We start from the raw sequence: 8,363 nt of genomic DNA, 5'->3' as shown, positions 1-8,363 counted from the left end.
AAACAAGGAAGTGATTGTGAGTGAAAAATAAAAAGGTATAAATTAAACCATTTGTCAAGTATATTTCAGTGAAGATTCCTTTCATGTATGGGCTGGACTCAATGACTGCTAATATCCCCTCCAACTTTCAAATTTTGTAAACAAATATTATTTAATAATTATTATAAAAAATATTAATAAATGTCCCTTGGGTCCACTTCAATATTGAGGTCTAAGCAGCTGGCTATCTTGCTTACCCACCTAGTACCTAGTACTTAGTTTAGCCAACCACTATACAGTTCATAGATTCCATATACAACATCCCTGAAAAATAGTTACACTATACCTTCATAGTTGGAGAAATCATTACCAAAGAGAGCAATCCAGCCAATTTTAAGGTAGCACTAGTTGTTAGGAAATTCCTATTTTGAGCCGGTCTGCTTTCCATTATCTCTAATTCTGGATCCTGGACTCAAAGAGGATAAAGTCCCGATTTTTCCAGTTCAGCAGCATTATTTCCTTCAACTGATCTCTAATTGATATGGTTTAAAATGCTCTGATCCTTCTCATCACTCTCCTGCAGAATCTTCTGTCAAGCTTTGCCCTTTGAAAAAGGCTTTTCTTGACCTGACCTCATCATCTGGTCCCTACCTTTGCCCCAACACTGCCCCACTCCCACTACCATACTTTGAATACTCCCCTCTTCCTTAGAGAAGTACAAGAACTATCCATGGATTCTCAAATTTCTTGCCCTGGTTAATCTGAAAAAAAGATGGAATTAGCCAAAGTTGGAGAGGCTGTGGGAAAACAGGTACCCAAGTACACTGTTGGTAGAACTGTTAATTGAACCAATCATTTTGGAAAGCAGTTGAAATTATGATAAAAAAGTGACTAAAGACTTCTGGTGCCAAGATGGCTGAGTGAGGAAGGAACTTCTGAAGTCCTCCCAAATTCCCCTCCAAACAACTAGAAAATCAATTCAGAATTAATCTAGGAGCAGGAAAGCAGTTTACCAGTCCAGCAGGAAAGGTCAGTCTCACTGGGGTGGAGGGAGGGGAGCAAGGTTTAAGAGCAGCGGCAGCAGCAGCAGCAGCAGAAGGCAAGCTCACAGCAGGGGACCTGCAACAAGGCTGGGGTAATCTACCAGTAAGCCCTGCAAACCAGCAACCCTCTAAGTAAGTGAGCAGTCTGTGCAGCATAGCAAGGCTCCACCCCAGGTTCCCTACCCCAAACACAAGCCACCAAGACCCTGCCCCTGGGATATACCAGCAGAGATACCCAGTTTCCAAAGCAAGCCAGCAGCAGGACCCCACCCCTGGGATAGACCAATAAAGAGTTCCCTTCTTCAGTGCCAACCACCAGAAAGATTCTGTTACCATAGCAACTAAGCAGCAAGGCCCCACCCTTGGGGCAGGCCAACCCAGAGAAGGCCAACAGGGAGGCCCCACACCCCAATACAAGCCAGAAGGAAAGCCTACCCTCCAGAGAAAGCAAGCAGCTAGGCCTTGAAGCCCAGTGAAAGCAGGCAGTAATGCCCAGAGTCCCAGCACAAAAACACCAAATCACAAAAAAGGCAGAAAAATGAGAAAAAAAAAGAGTTTGACTATAGAAAGTTACTATGGGGATAGGGAGGATCAAGGCATAAAGTTGGAAGAGGACAATAGTGTCAAAATGGCTACATGTAAATCCTCAAAGAAAAATGTAATGTTTTTTCAGGCCCAAAAAGAATTCTTAAAAGAGGCTAAAAAGGATATGAAAGGCAAATTGGAGAACTATAAGAAAAATTGGGAAAAGAAATGAGAATAATGCAAGAAAATAATGAAAAAAGCATCAATAGCATGGAAAATGATACACAATAATTTATCAAAAATTGGTCAAACAGAAAAGGAAGGACAAAAGCTCACTGAAGAAAATAATTCCTTAAAAACTAGAATTGAACACTATAGTAATCAACTATTTGATAATCCCAAAGACCCCAACTTCTGGGATAAGAACACACTTTTTAATAAAAACTGCTGGGAAAACTGGAAAATAGTATGGCAGAAACTATTTTTAATTAATATCTTACCAAAATCAAGTCTAAATGGGTGCACAATCTAGGTATAAAGGCCGATACTGTAAACAATCTGGGAGAGCAAGGAATAGTTTACCTGTCGTATTTATGGAGAAGGGAAGATTTTATGACCAGAGTTAAGAGAGAATTACGAAATGCAAAATGGATAATTTTGATTACCTTAAATTGAAAAGTTTTTGTACAAAACCAAGATTATGAGGGAAGTAGAAAACTGGGAAAGAAATTTTACAATCAGTGTTTCTGATAAAAGCCTCATTTCTAAAATATACAGAGAATTGAGTCAAATCTATAAGAATGCAAATCATTCCCCAATTGATAAATGGTCAAAGGATATGAACAGTTTTCAGAGGAAGAAATTAAAGATATCTATAAGCATATAAAAAATGTTCCAAATCACTATTGATTAAAGAAATGCAAATCAAAACAACTCTGAGGTACCACATCTCACAGGTCAGATTGGCTAAGATGACAAAACAGGGAAATGGTATTAATAAAAATAATCATAAGACATTTTCTGCTCTGTGGCTGTTTCCATGGATCCAACCTAGTTCTGGCCCTGCCTCATCTGATAGGTTTAGATCAGAAAATGCTCATAGGATTTATCTTAGTGTTTTCCTGAAACATCTTTGGATCTTTTATTTCCTTCTCTCAGAGGACTGGATTGCATTAAGGATCATTCTTATTACTCCCTCAGCACTATAGGGTTTTGCCAGGAAGGATAACCTGGTTCTTGTGTCTTCTCTTTTCAGAATTTTTCCATTTGAGGGAGACACCTCAATTTAAGAGCTCTTGTTCACCGTGGGTTTTTTTTTTATCTTGCTCCCATATACAAGGCTTTGGGGTCCAATTCACTCATGGTCAGAACAATGGTCAGCTTTATCCTGCCTCAGAATCTACTCAAGGTCTTGTCATTTTGCAGTCCCTTTGCTTGAGTGAGTTTGGAATTGGGCTACTGTGGCTGAGATGGAATTGTGCCAGGGGTCTCTGATACATCTCTCTGAGCCCCAACTGAGCAAGGTTCGTTGTCTTGATGGCCCAATAGGGAAGGGAAATGCTGCCTGCACAATTGTATTAGATGAACAAGGTTGTCACACTGAAAACAGGTTCATTTGGGTCCTAGAAGATAATTTTCTGGGAATCTGAGGAAGCACTAATTTTTCCTGTATTCCTCAGGGATTCCCTGTTTGTGTCCCAACCCTGGAATCACTGAGTTCGAATTCTAATCAATTAATTTAACATTCTCCACCCATAACATTATCTCCAGCCTCCAAACCTTTGTTTAGTCTGTCCCCTATGCTTAGAATTCTCTTTCTCTGTTACTGTCTCTTTCTGTCTCTGTCTCTCTCCCTTCCTCCCTCACCTTTTCTGAAACACCTAGGTGATACAGTGGATGGAATGCTAGATTTCTAGTCAGGAAAACCCAAGTTAGAATCCTATCATCAGACAATTGCTAGCTGTGTGACCCTAGGTAAGTGATGTAACTGCTCTCCATCTCCAGTTTTCTCATCTATAAAGTGGGGATATAAAGGATGGCTAGGTGGCGCAGTGGATAAAACAACAGACCTGGACTTTGTAGGACCTGAGTTCAAATGTGACATCAGACACTCACTAGCTGTGTGACCCTGGGCAAGTCACTTTTCCCTGTTTGCCTCAGTTTCCTCTTCTGTAAAATGAGCTGCAGAAGGAAATGGCAAACCATTCCTATATCTTTGCCAAGAAAACCCCAAATGGGGTCACAAAGAGTCCAACAAGACTAATCAACTAAACAGCAACAGTAACAACAAAGTAGGGGAATCATAGTAGCATCTACTTCACACGATCAAAGTAGTTAACTTATGTAAAGCACTCTGCAAACCTTAAAAGTGATACATAAAGGGCTGGCTGCCATTGGCAGCTCAAGGGGGCTACTTTCTATTTTAGGCTTTTCCTTAATCCCTCAACCTGAGGTGGGGGGCACCTTTATAATAACTTTGTATATAGTGTGTCCCAAAAGTCTTAGTGCAGTCTGAAGCTATCATAGCTCAAAAAGCTTTACTAGTTTAAGATTTGAGGGACACCCTACATATTTGTTATTTACTTACCTCTGTGCCTGTTGTTTCCTCCCAAGACAATGCAAACTCATTGAAGGCAGAGCCTTGTTTTCTGTCTTCATCTTCAATTGGCACTAAGCAGATGTTTGCTGAGTAAATCAAATGGATGAATGAATGAGAGGGCTGGATCGGATGGATGGATGGAGGCTACATGCCTGAAGCACAGGATGTCTTGTCTAACACTAACATCCCTGAGAAGCCTGTCATTGCCAGCTGGCCTCTCACTGCATGGCATCTGGCTCCTTTTACTCACCCTCTTCCCACTTTCCATTACTCTCAGTCCTAACCTCACCCCTCCTCTGGTAGTTCATTCTATCATCGAGCTGTATGGGTATGCTTATCAGAAGTTCCAGGGGTGCCCTGTCAACTAAACTGAGTGGTCCTCATTTAACTTTCCCAGAAATGACCATTTGCACAGTACCATGATGCCTAGCCCCAAATGTCTCTCAACAGAATTTGTTGATGGATCTAATAATGGTTTTGCCTCCTCCTTTCACGTTACTCCTTACATCACACTTTCTATTCTAGCCAAACCAGATTTCTGGCAATTCCTGAAACCTAACATTCTACCCCAAACTTCTCCCACACTCTCTTCTTATCTTTAACTCTTAGAATCCTTACCTTCTCCTCTAGGAAGCCTTTCATGATTTTCCCAGTTTTTGTTGCTATTGCCTACCTTAAATTACATTAGATGTACTTATCTGTGTATGTGTCACCAAGTAGAGTGTAAGTTCTCTGAGGCTAGGGGTTGTTTATTTTTTGTGTTGTGCCTGTGCCCTCTTGATCTGGTTGCCTCTCTCCCATACTACTGCTCAGAGCCCCTAGTCCCTGATTGGGGAATCATAGGTGCCAGGACATAAGGTGCTGAAATTAAGTCTGGGGAGAGGGATAATACCAGCACCGTTTTTTCCTGGGGCTGACTGCTGAGCTCCCTCAACTCTTTCCATGATAGGGTAGCTGAGTCTGGATATAATCAGAGGTCTCCACCAGCAACCAGATGCTGAGACTAGAGAGAAGCACCAATCCTCCTGAGGTTCAATTCCCATCAGACCCCAAGTTTTATCTTCTTAAGCCATGAGTCCCAGGTCCAGAGTACTTTCAGAGTTTCTGCCTTTACAGCTGATGATCAGTCCTTGTTGTGATTCAGTCATTTCAGTCGTGACTCTTCATGACCCAATTTTCTTGGCAAAGATACTGGAATGGTTTGCCATTTCCTCCTCCAGATCATTTTACAGATGAGGAAACTGAGGCAAACAGGGTTAAGTAACTTGTCCAAGGTCATATAGGTAGTATATATCTGAGGCCATATTTGAATTCAGGTCTTCCTGACTTCAGGTCCCTCATTCTATCCACTATGCAACATAACTGCCCTCAATGATCAGGATCAGTCTTACTGAAAATATAAATTAAATTAATTGTACTGAGTCTGGGGTCAGAGGACTTGAGTTTAAATCCTGCTTCTGATACTTATTAGCAATGTGACCTTGGATAAGGCCATTTAATCTACATATGCTTCAATTTCCTCACCTATAAAATAAAGGAGAAGAGAATATAAGAAGATACCATCAGGTAGGCAATTTCTGCTGAGCAAAAGGCAAGAGTCATGACAGACCGATTTCCTTGTAGACTAAATGTCTGGACCTTGGACAGCTCAGCAACATGGCCACATATGAGTGTAGACAGATAGGACTTGTCCTCCTGGTTGCCTTCATGGAACAGGTTGTATATAGGTAGGTCATGTTAGCATACTCCACATTAATGCCACAAAAACCATATTTGACTCCATTCATTTTTTTCTTTGTTCTTGACAGCCATGTCTACAGAATCCTGAGAGCTGGTCTACAAACACCAGCAACCTTCCGATGTTACTTGCTGCTTAAATATGCTGCTTCTTGTAACCCCAGAAGAGACCCAAAGACAGTGTCCTCTACCAGTACACATGGTTCCATCCATTCCCTTCCTACCTCCATCATTTAGCTGCATTTTCCACCTGGCCACACTAACAGATAGCCCCAGGCAACATGGTAGTTCATTTTCTCTAATGTTTATACTATTAACATAAACTAACATCTTTAGCTTTTTAGCAATGGGACTCCCTTTTAATTTCTCACTCCCCTTTGTGCATTAATAGATTAGATTGTTTAAAAATGACAGATGTGAGCTGAAGCAACATTGAGTTGAGAGTTCACTTGTACCCTAAGAAAAACTATGGCTTGAACTATCATGACTTGATGGAGCAGGATATTTGTTTACCAACTTACATCTTAATAGTAAATCACTAGGGATCTAAGTATCCTCATGTGTATGAGCTGGAAATATCATGCAATCATCTGATGCAATTAGCTCTATCTTTTGGGGTGGGGTGGGAACACAAAAATAGTTCAATGAATGTCCATTCTGCACCTTTGCCTGATTAAATGGTTATTAATTCATGTGCTATATTACATTGTAAGGCTCTTGATTTGACTTTCCCATGTACTTAAATAGATCATCATGTTAAGGGCCACTTGAGAATTATTGGCAGTTTTAAGAAATCTTTTGCAGGAGTGTTTGGAGGGAATTGACAGATATCTAGGGAATGCAGTATGTGTTGGGTCAGCTGTGTTCCTAGCACTTTGCTGGGTATATCTATGGAAGACACTTCTGAATTACACCTACTTAATCCTGAAAGCTAAATGTGCCTTTAATGGCTGCTTAACAGAATTCAGAAATATTTACTGTGTTGTAGATGGGGGAATTCTTGGTAAAGACGAAAACAATTTAAAACAATTTTTTTATCTTATTTGATCATTTGTGCAACTTTAATTCAAGACAACAGACATTCATTAAGCACTTAAAAGCCCTGAATCTGGGGTCAGAGGACCTGTGTTTGGATCACAGATCGGCCATTTACTAGTTGTTTGACCTTGGACAAGTCTCTTAACTTCTTCAGGTAATTAATATGTAAAATAAGGGATTTGTACTAGATGGCCACTAAGACCCCATTTAGACCTAAATATGTGATCACATGATCCCTCTCCATGGAAGATGCTGTGATAGGTATGGAGGATAAAAAGCAAGAAAGAACATAGCCCCTGCCTTCAAGAAACTTATGATGTAATAGGAGAGGAGCTATTTTGTGACATGTACACACATAAGCATAACAAAAGGCATATTACATTAAAAAAAATAGGACAGAACTGCAAGCCCAGCGCCTGTTGACCATGGAAGAGGCAGCTTTGACTGACTCCATTTTTCTCCAGGGTCACTCCTACTGAATTCACCTTAATGATTTTCACTGGCTATTTGGATTGCTTCTACCCAACTGGAAGATTTGGTTTGTCTCCTCAAACCTGTTTTGCTGGTATAGTGAATGCTAGAGATCTGTGTGATCGAGGGCACATTACTGAAACTTTCTCAGCCTCAATTTCTCATCTGTAAAATAGAGACATGATACTGGAAGCACTTACTTCACAGCATTGTGAAAATCAAATGAGATACTGGGCATCTTGGCAAACACCTGTAATCCCGGCTATAAGAGATGCTGAGTCTCATGGATCTCTTGAGCTCTGGAGTTATGAGCTGCAGTGGACTATGACTGTGCATCTCCACTAAGTCTGGCATCAATGTGGTCTGCTCCTAGGAGTGCAGAACCAAAATTTAGCCTTAAATGGGATGAACTGACCCAAGGCAGAAATGGAACAGGTCAAAGCTTCTTGTTCCAATCAGTAGTGGGATCAGGCCCATGAATAGGATCTGTATTTCCAGACTGAGGGAGGGAGACCTAACAATTAAGAAAAAAAAATTAAAAGAATCAAATGAGATAATGTGTGCAAAGTACTTTACAAAACATCACAGTAAATGAAAACTGTTATTATTTTTAAATAGGCATTTAATCTAGTGTGTAGGGGGATCCTCAGTGTTTCTGTAGAAGAAACTCTAAGCAAAATTTTCTTGGTCTGTTGCTTTAAGAAGTTGCTCAAGGGGTGGCTAAGTGGCTCAGTGAATAGAGCATTGGCTCTGGAGTCAGGAGGACCTGAGTTAAAATCTGGCCTCAGACACTTAACACTTACTAGTTGTATGACCTTGGGCAAGTCACTTAACCCCAATTGCCCTGCCCTCCCCCCTTCAAAAAAGCAAAAAAGAAGCAGAAGCAGAAGAAGAAGAAGCAGAAGAAGAAGCAGAAGAAGAAGAAGAAGAAGAAGAAGAAGAAGAAGAAGAAGAAGAAGAAGAAGAAGAAG

The sequence above is a fragment of the Petaurus breviceps genome, unplaced genomic scaffold (assembly GCF_028583685.1).
Source record: "Petaurus breviceps papuanus isolate PSGF00001 unplaced genomic scaffold, PetGlider_PUasm1.0 186, whole genome shotgun sequence".
NCBI lineage: Eukaryota > Metazoa > Chordata > Mammalia > Diprotodontia > Petauridae > Petaurus > Petaurus breviceps.
Note: the sequence above shows the minus strand (reverse complement) of the source record.